We start from the raw sequence: 17,694 nt of genomic DNA, 5'->3' as shown, positions 1-17,694 counted from the left end.
CAGAACTTCCCAGCCAAGCTGTAACAGTTTTTGCCTGGTCATCAAAGAAACATGCGGTCTTGTGTTATCCTGATGGAAGATTATGTGTTTTCTGCTGAATAATTCTGGACGCTTTTCGTCGAGTGCTGCTTTCAGTTGGTGTAACTGGGAGCAGTACTTGTTGGAATCAATCCTTTGGGTTCCAGAAGAAGCTCATAATAGAGGACTCCCTTCCAATCCCACTATATACACATCACCTTCTTTGGATGAAGACCGGCCTTTGGCGTGGTTGGTGGTGGTTCATTTCACTTGCCCCACAATCTCTTCCATTCCATATTATTGTACAGTATCCACTTTTCATCGCCCGTCACAATTTGTTTGAAAAACGGGACATTTTCATTACGTTTAAGTAGAGAATCGCATGCGGAAATATGGTCAAGAAGATTCTTTTTGCTTAACTTATGTGGAACCCAAACATCAAAGCGATTAACATAACCAAGCTGGTGCAAATGATTTTCAATGCTTGATTTGGATATTTTGAGTCTGTCGGCTATCTCCTACGTGGTATAACGTTGACTGTTCTCAATTAATGTCTCAATTTGATTGCTATCAACTTCAACTGATCTAACCGACCGTGGAACATCGTCCAGCAAGAAATCTCCAGCACGAAACTTCGCAAACCACTTTTGACACGTTCGATCAGTCACAGCGCCTTCTCCATACACTGCACAAATCTTTTTTTGCATTTCAGTTGCGTTTTTACCTTTCTTGAAATAAAAAAGCATAATATGACAAAAATGTTGCTTTTTTCTTCCATCTTCAATACTAAAATGGCTACACAAAACTTTGCCAATTTTGATAAATCTTTTTTTAAATGCACGCTGATTTGACAGCTGTCACATACAATCTAACAATTCAAATTAAGTTAAAGACAACTAAGTGCTGCTAGAGCCATCTTACGGAAAAAAACGAACAAACCTTTTGGCCCACCCCAACAGAAAATCTAGTTTTATGCTCAAAAGAGGGACACTCTTTTCTTCTTCTCGCCAACAGCCCTGTGACTTATTCAGCAAAGTAGCAGCCTGCTGCCGGAAGAGCTGGCCAAGGTAACACAGGGAAATTAAATGCACACTTTGCTGTTGACGTTTTTAAAAGGACAAGAATCTAAGACCATTGGAAATTTAGGGGCCACTGCTCCTGAATTTTATTTCATGTGTCTGTACCCAGTTTTGAAGGCTCCAGATTTTTTCTCTTAAAATCTTATCTATAGGGACAAACTACTCCTTTTCTCATGATATGAATGATAATATCACAGTTTGCTGAGTTTCCAATGAGACTTTCCAACACAGGGTCATACGTAAAGTAAAACAAAAGCCCTGAGGGGCTTAGCACACTCAGCGATTGTGTGCAGAAATGGGTTCTTTGCATTTCATGAGTGTCCTCTACCTAGACAAATGCCATTCAAATAATACATTTTCAAGAGCAAAAGCTGCACAAAAAAAAATCGATAGTTAAACATCTCTGATCATTTCTCTCAAATGTCACCATACAGGAAAATATTATTCCTGTCACCATACAGGAAAAAATTAGGGGAATATTTTTGAACTGTTCCACACTTCTACATCTACAAAGAACTACCTTTATTCAGACACACTTACTAGTGACATAACTAACTTCCAAATTTCTAAAATTACCAAATAGTTCTTTTAATCCTTACTTTACTTCTTAATGGGTGGGACTAACATGAAAGGTCACAGCATAAAGATTTGTTTAAAATTTTACTAGTATCATCAAGAACATTTAGAAATAATGAATAGTAAGTACGTTTGATCATTATGAGCAAAAACTTTCAGACTTTCAAATGCATATGGTTTATTGAAAACAATTAGTACAAAAATAATGAGAAAACAAAAAAGATCCTGGTCTTATGTAGCTCCATTTGCTTTACTAATTTACAAAAAGTGCCTCGGTAGACATATTTAAGTGTCATTTGTTTAGCCATCTTTACTAATACTATAGGTGACAATACTTTGTAAAATGTAAAGCACAATAAAGATGTCAAGTTTTATAATTTTATTATTTATTGGTAATATATTTGTAATTATTAATTTCCAGAGATTAATATTTAGTTTCAGTGTGAAAAGGAAGATGAATTATAAATATATATTTGTATTGATATGAAACTATGATTTTCTGACACATTTCTGTAGCTTTAGTGCCTTAATGTGTAAGATATTCAAGTCTATAAATATCACATTGTTATTAGCAAATATAATAATTAGATAAAATATATTCTTAAGGTTTTATGTATATCATAAATGCAACAGAGAGAACCATATATTAAAGCTATAGAAATGCCATAACAACTGACAGAAAATCACAAGAACTCTGACAATTTTAATGCGTACCATGACAAGCTTAGTGAAGAAGGAAGGAGCCTTTATCATTAAAACTTGTATCAGCAATATGAACAAAGCCAATTCACAATTTTTATAACCTACTGTAAAGGTTAAACAAAAAAAGAGGGGGGAGGAAGAGAAAGGCTGGAAAAAGAAATGCTTACAAAGGGGAGTTGCGGTTGCAGAGACACTAGCATTGTTGAAAGAGCGTATTAGCAACGACTTGACGAAGCATCTCAGAAACTGCAGGAAACTAAATGACTCTTCTCTCTCCCTTAGGGCAACAGCAACGTTGGCAATATTGTTTCAGCTAATGATAGAGCCAGGCAGAATATGAAGATTGGGATACACACCTCTGTGTGCCACAGCCTGCACTAAAGTCCTTGAGAAGTTAGTCAGAAAATACTGCATGCCCATGCCCTTGCCCTAGAGGCATACAAGATGACATGCAATCTATTACATAGTGCTTCCCAGAGCCAGCGCAAGCTGGGATTAATAGTCAGCCTAAGGAAGATCAAGGTCAGGCCAGTCTTGGTTACAGCACATTTCAAGCTGTTGGCTCTACTTGGTCAAGCAGTTGGGGCTTCCAGCAAATCTTGGGAGCCCCTTTTCAGGATGGCTTCCCCACCTCGTTGGCTACATCACACTATTTCAAGTTGGCAAGCTTCTCTGTGCCACGCTGAGGTCTGGACTGCAGAGGACAGGAATAAGCACAAACAACATCCTGACCATCTTCTGGGCAATGTTCCCATTAGCCTGATGGAACGGTCTAAGGTACAGACTCTTAAAAATGGAGCTGTAACTCCTAAAGGAACGAGCAAGGCAATGGGAAGAATGACCCTCAAAACTTTTCTCTATGTATATAGCTGTCTCCAGCCAATAACATGAATCTTCCCCTTCTTAAACTTCTGTTTGGATCTTAAAATTATTTTTCTCTCCTAATCAACTCTTCCATATTGCAACCCCTTCACTGCCCAAAATAATCAAAGCAGCTTGTGTTTGTGTTATAGATTTCCCTTTTTTTATATAAGTTTTCAAATCTAGAGAAATATTTCAAAAATCTTACAAATTATAACCTACCCTGTAATTCACTGATTGTGAACATTTTGCCATATTTTATGTGCACCCTCTGTGTGTGTGTGTGTGTGTGTGTGTGTGTGTGTGTGTGTGTACATTTACATACATATATACTTTTTTGGCTGAATGATTTTTAATTAAGTTGCAGACATGATGCTACTTCACCCCTAAATCCTCCAACACCCTAAAAAGAACTTTTTTCACCTAAAACAAGAGTTTTTGAGTGATTTGGTTGTTTCAGCTGTTCTATTCATGGTCTGATCTGGTATATTTTAAGTATACCTTACAGAACACTACAGTGGCTTGCAAGCTGTTGAAAGGTGTCAAGCCAAAATATCGGGGAATCTTTAGTCAGACCATTTTATTTCATTATTTTAAATTTAATTTTATTTATTTTTTTATACAGCAGGTTCTTATTAGTTATCCATTTTATACATACTAGTGTATATATGTCAATCCCAATCTCCCAATTCATCACACCACCACCACCCTCCTGCCACTTCCCCCACTTGGTGTCCATACGTTTTTTTCTCTACATCTGTGTAGTCAGAACATTTTAGGTGATGCCAAGTTAAGCACGTGCTCTCGCTGCAGGACTTTGCAGACTCCATGAAGACAGGAAGTATGGAGCATAGCACGTCCCTAACTTTATCAGACTTCAGAAGTCTTCCTTTTATGGAGCATCTTGTGTAAATGTATTTCTCAGAAACAATTTGGAAAAAAATTTGGAGGAAGGATACAACCCACTGTGTAGGGCTTCATATACAGCAAGCCCAACTGCTAAAGTTTATAAACACACATTTATTAGACACCCTGCTTACAATTAAGTTCTCCTCTCCACCCCAAGCCATCAATAAACTTACATAATTATTTTATCATGAACCAGAAGGGTTAGTCTACAATGAAATGATTTTACAGTGTATTCATTTCATTCAGACGTTCGTTTTTTTTTTTTTTCCTGGATAGAAGTTAAAAACACAGCTAGTGTGCAGGGCCCTGTTAAAATGTGAGTCCCTATGTCCCTTCAAAGCATCCAAGAGGCTTCCTTAGTTTTATCATTTTATCATTATCTTTAGGTTTTCTCTCCCACTTTGTCTGATTAACATAATCCTTCCTCAAGTCTTTTCTTTTCTCTCATTCCCTTTTCTTGTTGTCTTGGTCCAAAAAAATTGCCAAAAGCATTAACAATATTCACCACTTATCGAGCAAAGCCCCCATTCAAAAAGAATATACTATTTGCGTTGTCTTTTTGAAAAACGAGCATAAGGTGCACAGTTTCCATTTTTAATGTATTTTAGATAATGGGCTTACAGCCTGAAGACGTTGTTTTAATAAGATAAATGAATACTTAAGAAAAATCATTCTGACTTTGATGAAAACTTTTCATTGACCTCAGAAGTTTCCATCACTGTTTGTCACAGAGAGTCAAGTGTTTAATTGCCTGGATAATTTGTTTTCTAGGGGAGAAGACAGTGAGATTAACATATTTTATACCTAGGTAAAATAATGTTCAGTACCAATACACTATAAAGCAACAGGAACACAACTGATTTAAAATTATTTTATCACATATGAGCTTATTAAAATATTAAGTAGAACAAGCTGCCCATGAGAACTTTCTGTGACCATGGAAATGTCCTCCATCTGCATTCTCCCATACAGTAAGCCATTAGCTACAAGGGCCTATTGAGAATTTGGCTAGGAACTACTAAGAAACCACTCTTTTTTTAAAAAAATTTAAGTAATTTATATTAGCACAGCCATATGTGGGTAGAAGCTACTAAATTGGACAGCAGAGAAGAGAATAAATAAAAATGATGTGTCTTGTCTCCTCTCTCCCTGCCTTGTCAAACACACAGTTAACAATACTAAGAAGATTCTTCTGTCACACTGAGAAGTCCAGCAGCCGGCTGTTAAGCGAACTGATATGCAAACAGTGTTGGCTGGAGAGAAGGGGAAGGGGGAAGGTTTGAACTTGAGGCACTTTGAGGGAGGACAGAGATGGGTGGAGCCCTGGGTACTTTCTAGTGTCAGAGGTAGAACAGGGCTCCTCTCCATCCCTTCCTCCACCACGTCCCCATTCCCGACACCAATCTGCTCACCCTCCACCCATCTCCACTGCCATCACCATCTTTGAAATCTGACCCATATATTCAAGGTCCAGTTGGAATGGCACTTCCTATAAAAAGTCTTCCCTTGATTTCCCCGAAAGTAAAAGATATTTCCCTAAATAATTACATCTAAGGGTAGGAAAGGATCCAGCTTAGTCTTGTCACCTTTAAGCAGCCGACTTGTCCTAACATCAGGAAACCAGCATCTAATAAGGAGGAGTCCCTGGAATGAAGCATCTTCACCCACCTCCTCCCCACTGCCCAGCCTGGCACTTAGTATTTTCATCTTTTGCCCTCCTGCCTCCTTCTGACTATAGCTTAGTTCTGTATTTTAAATGCTGAGGATATTATCACTGCACCACTTAGCTCCATTGATCAGCTCTAACTGGCCATGTTCCCTCAGTTTGCCCCTTCCCCTAGCTGCTTAGGGAGTAATCTCAATCCTGTTTGATTCCTAAGAGCCCACTGTGGAACAGACCCATGGCCAGAGTTTCTGAACTTGTGACCTTGACCCTGTGATAAGGAACTACAACACAGAGAAACTTCTCCTCCAACATTTACCAGAATTCTTGCTCTTGTATTTCTGGATGGTGGTCCTTCAGCCTGTGCTCAACGACATTTGCTGAAATACATGACTCATGAAAAAAATAAATATACATTGAATGAACAAAATCAATACCATCCCTGAAGGCCAGGAAGCTCATCTTTGCACAACCCATTTTTCCTTATATCGGCCTGATAGTACCCATTAGTTCTAGTTGGAACAATGCGTATTGAATTAATTAGTCTAAGACAGTTCCACATGAAATCCATTCAATGCACACTCCTGGAATCATCTCTTCTGTATGAAACCTGCTTTGGATCATTAAAAACATGGAGATCGTGTCCACTCCAACCTAACGTAAATTGGAAAAAGAATTTCACCCCACATTCACTACGTACTTGTCCCACCTTTCCTATTGTTACAACTCCCCCCTATGCAACACTGCACCCTTTTTCATATGTTCCAAATGACTAGGGAAGTTCCTTGAACTTAGTAAACATTCAATAAATATTTGCCAGGTCAATAAATTCTCGCACATTTTAAATGATCTGAAAGTTGTAGCAGGTATGATAGTATGAGAGCAAAATTCATATTAAATAGAATGTAGTCATGATTACCAAATATTTAGAACATCCTTCCACGAGCCAAAATTACTGGATTAACTTCACATGTCCTTCAAAATATTAGTATATTTTAAATGTAATATTATCTTAAAATATTATCTTAAATATCATCTTAAGATCACAAATGACCAGTATGACAAATAAAAGTAAAACAAAAAAGAATACTTAAAAAGTTCAGGTAGAAATTAGTATAAGTGAAAAAAAATTGCATTATGAAAATTTATAAGTGGAACTACTTTAAAAGAGGACAGTTATTACACATAAACACTTTCATTTCAATCCTTATACAATGGGTTACTACACCCACTGAATCCAGCTACACCAGTCCATGCTTTTATTTTATTTTTTTTTAACATCTTTATTGGAGTATAATTGATTTACAATGCTGTGTTGCTTTCTGCTGTATAACAAGGTGAATCAGCTATATGTATACATATATCCCCATGTCCCCTCCCTCCTGCGCCTCCCTCCCACCTTCCCTATCCCACTCCTCTAGGTGGTCACAAAGCACTGAGCTGATCTCCCTATGCAGCTGCTTCCCACTAGCTATCTATTTTACATTTGGTAGTGTATATATGTCAATGCTACTCTCTCACTTCATCCCAGCTCCTTCCCTGTGTCCTCAAGTCCATTCTCTACGTCTGCATCTTTATTCCTGTCCTGACCCTCAGTTATTCAGAACCATTTTTTTTTTAGATTCCATATATATGTGTTAGCATATGGTATTTGTTTTTTTTCTTTCTGACTGACTTCACTCTGTATGACAGACTTTAGGTCCATCCACCTCACTACAAACAACTCAATTTTGTTTCTTTTTCTGACTGAGTAATATTCCATTGTATATATGTGCCACATCTTCTTTATCCATTCACCTGTTGATGGACACTTAGGTTGCTTCCATGTCCTGGCTATTGTAAACAGAGCTGCAATTAACATTGTGGTACATGACTCTTTTTGAATTATGGTTTTCTCAGGGTATACGCCCAATAGTGAGATTGCTGGGTCATATGGTAGCTCTAGTTTCAGGGGGTTTTTTTGTTTGTTTTTTGCGGTACACGGGCCTCTCACTGCTGTGGCCTCTCCCGTTGCGGAGCACAGGCTCCGGACGCGCAGGCTCAGCGGCCATGGCTCACGGGCCCAGCCGCTCCGCGGCATGTGGGATCTTCCCGGACCGGGCCACGAACCCATGTCCCCTGCATCAGCAGGCGGACTCTCAACCACTGCGCCACCAGGGAAGCCCCATCATTATTCATTTTAAAGTAATAACCAAAGCTCCATTGCCAAGACAAAAATGTAGAGTGAAGCATAATTTAAGGAGTAGGTTTAAATAAATAACCAGGTTTGAAGCCGACTGGGGTAAATCTAGTCACTTATTCTTCCCAGAAATGGACTCGGGCAGAGGATGGTTAAGGCGTATGCTAGAAAAGTCTCAGCTCTTCAAAATGTTGAGTGAACGTTCATAACTCATATTTAGATGGAAGAAAAAACTGATGCTGCAGATGGCTGTGTAAAGTTCCTCGGGATATAATCTCTATAGCCCAGGATGTGTCCATCTAGGTCCAGCCCAAGCCTTGCCTTGTCACATTCGGCAAATCAGTGGACCCTAAATGCTGTTTTCTTATCTGCAAAATGGAGATGATGATAGTACCTAATTCTTAGGCTTTTGTGAGAATTTTACAAAGAATAATACAGGTGCAGCACTCAGCACAGTGTCTGATACACATTAGCTCTTCTTATTTGTTGTCAAAAAATATGGAACTTGAGTTATTCCCAGGTACTCATACCTGTGAGCACTTCATCCTCCTGCTTCCTCAGGTGACCATTTTCCTGCTTTTATAAATGTTGATTCTTATACACTATCTCCATCATAAACCTACCTCTAAATATTTAGAAATATCTGAGGTATAGTTCTTTTTAAAACTGCTTCAAAACCAACCAAGTCCTTTACCATGATATATTTAATAATATTATGGAATATAAACCGTAATGGAAAGTCTTTAAATTGATTTAAAGTTACTAGAGTCACATTTTTCCATGAATCACTATTATTACGCAAGCAATACAGGTGGATTGTAGAAAAATTAGGAATGACAATAGTAAACAATGATATGGATCCCATCTAGTGGATAATATTTTCAAGCTGGCTAATGCACTTAAAAAAAAATAAAGTATTTCCAAAATAAAAACTGTCTTTTATCGCATGGTTTGTAAAATGGTACTGAAGGAGATTCAAAATGGATTCCAAAATTTCACCTTAACGGCAGACTGGCTTATATTAGTGCTTATTCTTCTTTGAAAGATAAGCATGATCGTCGCCACTTCATAAATGAGGAAAGACAAGTTCAAAGAGATTGAGTGCCATCCCCGAGACAGCCATGCGGTAGTCAGAGGTTTGAGTATAAGTGTTCCTGATTACAAAGCCTATGCTTTCTCCTCAACCATGTGATAATAGCCTTGACTAGGGTGCTAATTATTACTAAATACTGTAGGGATTGATTCAACGGCTGTAAAAAGTGGCACTTGAACACAGGTTGGCAATTAAGCACCGTTGTCAGCAATCACTGACTGCTTCAGCATGAGTCTCACCACCCCACTTCCCTCATTCAATCAGCACTAGAGGTTTCATGGAAATTTTCATTAACGTTTTACAGCACTGGCATTCAGCAAGAGTATGTAGGTACAGCAATTATCAATAAAGAAAGGTAAATCTCATTTTTCAGAGGTAGCATATATTCTAAAATTGTAAGTTATACCAAACAAAGCAGAGGATGGTACTAGCCTTTGTTCACCTACAGCAGCATTGTTATCAGAGGGTAAAGATGTACCATCCAGGGTCCCCAGGTTGGAAGACAAACAGCATCAGGCAAGTGACTTTTTATTAAAGTATTGGTTCTATCTTTTCAAAAAAAATCATTTACACTTGTATCTTGCTACAAAATATATTTCTATTATTTTCTATAGAAATATTTAAAATTACTAAGCATTATCGAAAATGTTAGTCCTAGAATATGTACTCCATTCAGGCACTAAAAATAATCACAAAAATTGCTATTCATAGCTGAAATTCTTTATCATAGCCCCTCATGGTTTTTTCTCCCAGCCAAGCTATCCAAACTTAATTACACTGTCCTCTCAAGTGTCGGAACCAAAACACTTGTGATTTCCACACCGCGCATCCACAGCCTCCACACCTGCCTTTGGCCTGGGACCAACTCCCTTCAGGAGGAATTCCCAGTCACCTTTAAAGTCTGTATCAAGTGTCAAATGTTACCAAGTCCTTGAGAAGCCTTGCCTCACCTTCCACCCACAATAGGCAGAGTGAATGTTCCTCCCTTACAGCTTCAGCACTTGGTTCATTTGGCTTGTACATCTGTAATTAGCTTTGTATTAATTATATGTCTACTTGCTTGTGGAATCCAGTTTTCTAATGATGAGGATCCTACCTTTCTCATCTTTATATCCTTAGAGCTTGGCAAGCCACTAAGGAATCAATAGTACTTAGCCTAGTGACTGGTTCATAGGAGGGACACGAAAGAAACATATTAAATTACCTGATGAAATCTTTTTATTTCCATCAAATGTTTAGGTTTTGGGCTCTACTATTCCCCCTGATCTGGTCACTGATGACTGACTTGCCCACATTAGTGTGTGCCCCTCCCTCTACATTCTTAACATCTCTGAACTTCATGATCATTTCTCCTTTTGTATAAAAGCCCTCGATACTTAAATTACATCTGCATACCAATGACAACAAATTAAACATCTTGATTTACAATTAATTCTATATATTAGAAATACCTAAGGAAATTATGTCATAAAAACTTGTTTTAATGTTTTCATTCTATTATTATAAATGAAATTTCACCAAGAATCATAAACACAGATAAAATCTTTTTAAAGCAGCACCAGTTTCACTCACAGTACAGTTCAATCAACTCCTTGAGACTTCTTACATGATTCTCTGACACCAACATTTTCTAAAATAGCTATTCATACAAGAAGCTATTTCCTCTGCCTTTTGAAACGTAGGTAAATATACAATGTCATCGTGTGCACCAGGTAATAACAATATGTCAAGTGTGTCTAAATGCAGATGTGTCATCTACCGTCCTTGTGAGTTCCCCTCTCCTTTCTTTCCCCTCTTCCTCTCTGGACTTAAGTAATTTCCTAGTAGGTCATCCTGCCTGTATACTCTCCAGAACCTATCAATTCTCCAAATTGGTTTCATATTAATTTTCGTAAAGTAAATCTTTGATCATACCATTCTCCTTAAATGTCTCCGCATTGCCTCTTGGATGAGATTTAAACACCTTTGCTTAATAAACTTAGCCCCTCCATTGTTTGCATGAAACTTGACTACACTATCCTCACCTTCCCCTACTCCTCTCTACTTCAAGCTAAACTGGGCCCTCAGAAGACACACCCTTTCCCACCTCTAACACAATAGTTAGCTGAAAGGTGGAAATGAGGCAAAAGATGTGGGCAGCAAATCCTTTCGATATCACGGAGGGAAAAGCCATCCAAAGGCTTTCTGGAGCAGTACTGTGCAATAGGACCTTCTGCAACGTTGGAAGCATTCTACCTGTGCTGTCCACTGGGGCAGCTGCTGCCCTACATGCGGTGACTGAGCACAGGAAGTGTGGTGGTCGAACTGAGAAGCCAATTTTTTTTAATGTTATATACATTTATTTACTTAAATGTAAATAGCCAGTTGTGGCCACATGGGGGATGTATTCATTGTTTCATATTGATTGAAGGTCCCAGACTTAGTAAAGTCACTTGTCATTGATCAATTTTTGTCCAGTACACATGCAAATAATTTTTGTTCTGAGAAACAGATAACCTCAAATATGTATGGTCTGTTGGACATTTCTGTAGACATATAGATAGGTAAATAGATGGACCTCTAATTTCTAAAGTGCTCTTTGAACTTTTATAATATATAAAATATAATATTTTATAATATTTTATAATATTTTATTATGTCCCTCATTAATTAATGAATTAAGTAAAATTTTTTACATGTGTTCATCTTATATTGGGGGGGGGTCATGATATTACTTTTTGTAAACTGTACACCTTCTTATTTCTAGGGAGAGAGAAGACTGTAAAAGTCCTAACAGTTCAATCCTAACCTGAACTGAACAAGTACACAGTAAATATTCACCTCTATTTCTTCCCCTTTGCCCCTAAAAACAGATAAAAATGCATCATTTCTCTCTATTTCTACATGCCCTGGTTCTCCTCTTCCCCCAGTCTTTTGGGGCCCAGATGTACTACCACCTCCTCCAGGAAGACTTAATGATTCATCCATCAAACGTAAATCTTCTGCCCCTATATTCCCATTACATTTTATTTACATTTTTCTCTGGATACTTAAATCACTTTCTATCTCACCATTTCCCATAGATATTTTTATCAACCTTTTTACACTTCAGATTTTTGAGGGTGGAGACTACATTTCACTGCATTCTCCCTGTGTCAATGAATAAATAATGGCAAGGATGTGGAGGAAGACGAGCAACTAGACTTGAGACTAACACTGTGATAGGAGAAAATCCTTTAGCTTGTGGAAGACAACGTCACAATACACTGACCCTCAGATAACTTAATCTCTGTGATAATGCAAGGGGGAATGTTCTTTCAGACCCACTAAAATGACATGCAGGTTGATGACTGTTTTTACGGCAACGGGGTTCTAAAACGAAATGTTTCCCAGCTTCTGTTATTTGGCAATGCTAAATGAATGTTGTCTAAAGGTTAAATATAAATTGGTTATAAATCTTCACTTCACTGCATCATGTAGGGAAGGCTACCTTACAACAGCCATGTTTGTGTCAGCATCAAGAAAAATAGTCTTATTTTAATAGTAGTAACACTATTGAAATCATTGTTTATTCTACATAATAGGCTTCAGATTTGAGGATGATGCCGTTGATGGTCATCACTGAATATATGAGTAAGAGGCTGAAAAACACTGAGGACAATGAACTAGCCCTTCTGGACTCCCAGTGGACAGAATGGCTTCTTCCCAATGGCTGTAGTCACCATTCGCAGGTGCACTGTCCTTGGCTGAAAGGTCTGCCTTTTGCTAACCAGACTTTGCAAACTGATTGAAGAATCTCATTTCAGAACAGTCCTTTTTACACCCAGTTTGCCTGACTTTATAGGCAATGACCCGTGGTTTGATCACCTGTCCACACCACCTGGTGGTTTGGATGTCATCTAGTTATAATCTTGTAAACAGTCTCTCTGAAGATCTGTAGTCACCCTTTAATTCTGAAGTCTCGCTGTCAACCAGCCAGAAAAGCTTGATGAATATTCTCCCTGACACACTGAGCTAGTCTTTACTGATGACGAGACCAGGATGCATTGCTATAACTGTAAGAGGTAGCAAAATCTTACTTAAAAATAAAACTCTTCTCTTGGTTACGTATTTCAACTTTGGGAAGCTCATTTTGGGGAATAAAATAAGGGCTTTGGAAGAAATTAATGCTTCGATGATTAAAAAAATTTATTAGGTTAAACTCGAATTGCAGTAACTCGAATTGCAGTAATCATGACCTAGGAATTATACCTCAAGAAGCCTGTGATACAGATAGATAGATAGATAGATGATAGATAGATAGATAGATACATTTCCCTTTAGCCGCTAAAAGGAGAAAGGCCAAGGATTTGGCAGGAAGAGAATAAAAACTGAAAGATCAGAAAGACTTACACAGGCAAAAATGATAGCAGAGAGGAAGCTGTAATGAAAAAGAAAGACAAAGAAAACTGTGTAGAAGGAAAAGCACAAACACTAATAGTCAGAGAGCCATGGCAAAGAAAGACAAACATTAAGAGAGAACATGCAGTTTCACAGAATACCATTCTCAATCTCGTGACCTCTTGCAATATTTTTATGCAATGTCCATGCTCTAGCTTCACTACTGTAATGTAAATGGGGCTACTACCTCTTGACATGTGCTTGGTGCACAAACCAAGGCCCATGGCTCGTCATTAGCTTCCCTTCCAGCTCTTCTCTTGTATCCATTGCTTCTTCTCCCTCTTCCTACTGCCTTCGTGTGTGGGAGGTGCCAAAAACACTCATATAGCAACATATTCTCCTTCCCTCCCCTCACTTTACATGCTGTGATTTCTCAGACCTGGTTCCCTAACTTAAAAAATAGACTATCAATAAATATAATACATTAGTTAGAGAAGTATCTAAATTTCCACAGAGAAGAACAATTACTTTTAGCTCAAGAAAAAATGCTATCACGGTGTGAAAATGTCCACTAAGGAGGAGACAGAAGAACGTGGGATGAAATTCCAGCACAGCCTCCTGGCAGCAGAAACAGGAAACCTGAAATGCAAACACCATCCACACAACTCAAACACAGTATTCACCTGGGGGTGACCCACAGCATCTACTGCCCAGACAGAGGACCGCAGGACATAAACTTTGTAACATCCTTAACGCCCTTCCTGGAGGGCAGCAGGACCATGACTGGGGGTGCCTTCCAGAACACAGAGCTGCTCACCTCACTCCCTGCTGTAGACACCCCACTGGGGCGAGCCCGTCCCCGGTGGGAGCGTGAAGCTAGGTGGCATGTGGAGCTCCCACAGGGAACATAAGGCTGGAGTGACTTGAGCTCACTAAGCAGGGGATGGGAGCTCCTGAGTAGGGCTTGTTGCCTTCCCGCTGAAAGGGGCCTCGGAACACAGTTACCCAAATCAGGAGGCTGTTGGGACCCGTTTCTCTGTTCTGTGGTCCAGGGCAGGAGGCAGTGGGAGAGCCACTGGAGTGAGTGGCATCAGGAGCCCTGGGGAAGACTGCAGCTGGCGACAGGATGAGCCAGTTCTGGAGAGACTCCTCGCAAATCCACATATCTGGGGTTGGGGCTTGGAAATTGGTTATTTATTCAGTTTTAGTTGGTTGTTATTTTCGAAGCTCACTGGGTAACTAATGCACAAGAAAGTATGGAAACCATTCATAAAAACATGCATGAGATTCAGATGTCAGCTGAGTGGACAGAAAACAGTCACTCCAGGAGGAGAAAGCACCCTACTGCATGGGGTCCCACTGAGATGGTGCTGAGACCCTAAGGACAAAGGTCCAGTGGGGACACCTGGTGCAGCAGGTGGAAACTGTGATGCTGAGTCCTCCACTTTTGCTCATACCAGGCAGTGATTTAAAGAAAGGTCATCTTTTTATCTCCTGTCTGTCTCCCTGCTGCCAGCACATATGTTTCTCTATTCAGACAACTCTTCCTTAAAAATCAGTGAAAGACTCAGCTTATCTTTACAGAAACTTGCCCATAAAACCTACTAAAACCCAGTTGACTCAGAGATCTGTAAAATACTTCTTTATCTAAGAACTGTATAAGCAACAACCACAATGTTTAGTAAAAATAACAAGAATTGACAAGCCATTCACTTTTTAGCTCTGCAGTCTCCTCCACTGTTCATTACTGGTTTTATTTCATTTCTAAATTGAACCGCATATTGCAAAATCTGGCCAAATGGATCTTTGGGTAGATATGTGTCTTGCTTCTGCCAGGGATAATTTTCATTCAGAATGAACAAGAAAAGGCAATACTGGATACAAAAATGCATTCAAGTTTTAAAATAAAGATGAAAAACATGTGCATCATTCAACCGTCCTCCATTTCATGGAGAGAAAAAGCACACTTTATGGAGATAATGTCTTTCTTACTCCATCTCACAAATGAAGATGTACAATTAAACCGCTTTTATTTAGGTTGCGAGTGTTTCCCCGCTTTGATTCTTTGGTCAGGAAGTAATTACATTTTAGAGATTAAATAATGCTTGTATTGGGAGTGTGCCACGAAAACAGCAATAAATGTCACTGACCTGCAAGAAATACACACCACTATGGTCACTGTTTTATAACTGATTCTTCTTTGCATGAAAATTAATTATAAATGTCTTCTGTTCCGAGTTGTGTGACTTTGAGATCTTGGCTTATAACAAAACTATGAGAGTAGAATATTTATATGTTCTTTAGCTTATATTACTTAATAATTTTTATGACACCTTCCATTACTATACCATTTACTGAGTGTCTACTATTGTGCCTCCCTGACGTTAACATTCTGTTGAATATCCCTGAGAAGTTTATATATCTATTTCATGAGTTTTACAGATGTAACCTCTGAGTTGCAGAAATGCAGTCCGCCCAGAGTCATGTGGCTTTATAAATGTCATCTGTGGGATTTAAACCCAACTCAGTATGACTTGAGTGTCCTTGCTCTTTTGGCCATAGAATGCTTCAGCCTTGTTGATACTTGAAAGGTAGTCTCTCTAAGAAAATAAAATCAAAGTTAAAAACTAGAAGTGGGGCGGAGGTTGCATTTAACATAATATCAGATTCAGGAATAACTGGATTCAAATACCAGGTAGGCTATTAACAGCTTTATGATTTAAGACAAGTATTCAGAACTTTCTGAGCCTCAGTATCTTTATCTATAAAATGGGGATAATAATATATGCCTCATTTGTATCATTTTTTTTAGATTCCACATATAAGTGATATCATATGATATTTGTCTTTCTCTGTCTGACTTACTTCGCTTAGTATAATCTTTAGATCCATCTATGTTGTCACAAATGGCATTAAAAAATAATCTAAAAAATGATATAAATGAACTTATTTACAAAACAGAAACAGATTCACAGACTTCAAAAACAAACTTACGGTTACCAAAGGGGAAAGGTGGGGGGGGAGGGATCAATTAGGAGTTGGGGATTAACATATACACACCACTATATATAAAACAGATAATCAACAAGGACCTGCTGTATAGCACAGGGAACTCTACTCAATACTCTGTAATAACCTACATGGGAAAAGAATCTGAAAAATAATGGATATATGTATATGTATAGCTGAATCACTTTGCTGTATACCTGAAACTAACAGTATTATAAATCAACTGTACTCTAAAATAAAATAAAAAGTAAATTAAAAAATAATCACAGCAAAAAAAAAATATATATATATATATATTCCTCAAATGATGGCTGAGAGCAATAAATGAAATAAAATATTTAATGCCTGGCATGTATTTCCAAATCTCCAGAGTGAAAATGGTCAGGGATGAGCGCAGCTAGGCCAGAATGCATGGAGAAAAAAATCTCTGCATAAACACAAAAGATTGAGGAAATCAATCAAAGGTAAAAAGTCAAGGTTCAACTACAAGGAGGTCTGCAACAGAGAACAGAGTCCTGATGGTCCCAGATGGGCCACTTGCAGCAAGGCAGGGGAAGAGCAGACAGTCCTTAGCAATTATACTCCAATAAAGATGTTAAAAAAAAAAAAAAAGGCAACATTCACCAAATACCTCAGCCTGTTCCAGGGCACGGGCCTGGGTAGGGACTTGTCATGAAAGGATCAGAGACAGGCACATACTGTCCCCAGTAAAAGCTCAAGACAGAAGTTTCACACTTGTCTTGAAATGGGATGTATTGTGAATGTATTTATAGATAGCATCTACTCCTAAATGATCCTGCGTTGCTTTGGTTAACTGTCTCATTCTCTTGTTAATGTTTATTTCCAAGGAGTTAAATGAGTTAATAAAGAAGAGAATGGTAACCTAACCCAACCTGAAAATCTTCTCTGCTTATGTCAGTATGCGTTTGTGTGAAAGATTTGTTCCTGCTGGACTACTTTCTTTTTAAAGAATTTAATGTACAAATAATGCATAATCTGCCTATGTTTCTTTGCAAGATGTTTATTTATGCAGTGAGTAAGAAATTCTTTACTTTTCTCTTCATCATCTCCAGTGCCCAGCTGAGTACCTTGCATATACTGCTAGTTGAGGACGTTGGCAGCAAAACAAAACAGACCTCCTTCAATTTGACTATTTATCATTTTGCATCTGTATATTTGACAGTAACTTGGCTGATGAACAAAATCTGTTGAACTACAAAAGATGATAAGACCCTCCTGAAGCCTT

At 38.4% G+C, this 17,694-nt stretch overlaps 1 protein-coding gene across 3 annotated transcripts in view; it reads right to left on the bottom strand.

The window, feature by feature from the left end:
* Positions 1–17,694, bottom strand: part of PRKN (parkin RBR E3 ubiquitin protein ligase) — a 1,024,664-nt gene that overhangs the window by 758,981 nt on the left and 247,989 nt on the right. The gene's annotated exons all lie outside the window — the stretch shown is intronic.

Source organism: Phocoena phocoena, chromosome 12 (genome assembly GCF_963924675.1).
Source record: "Phocoena phocoena chromosome 12, mPhoPho1.1, whole genome shotgun sequence".
Classification (NCBI taxonomy): domain Eukaryota; kingdom Metazoa; phylum Chordata; class Mammalia; order Artiodactyla; family Phocoenidae; genus Phocoena; species Phocoena phocoena.
This window is presented reverse-complemented; position numbering and strand designations above follow the sequence as displayed.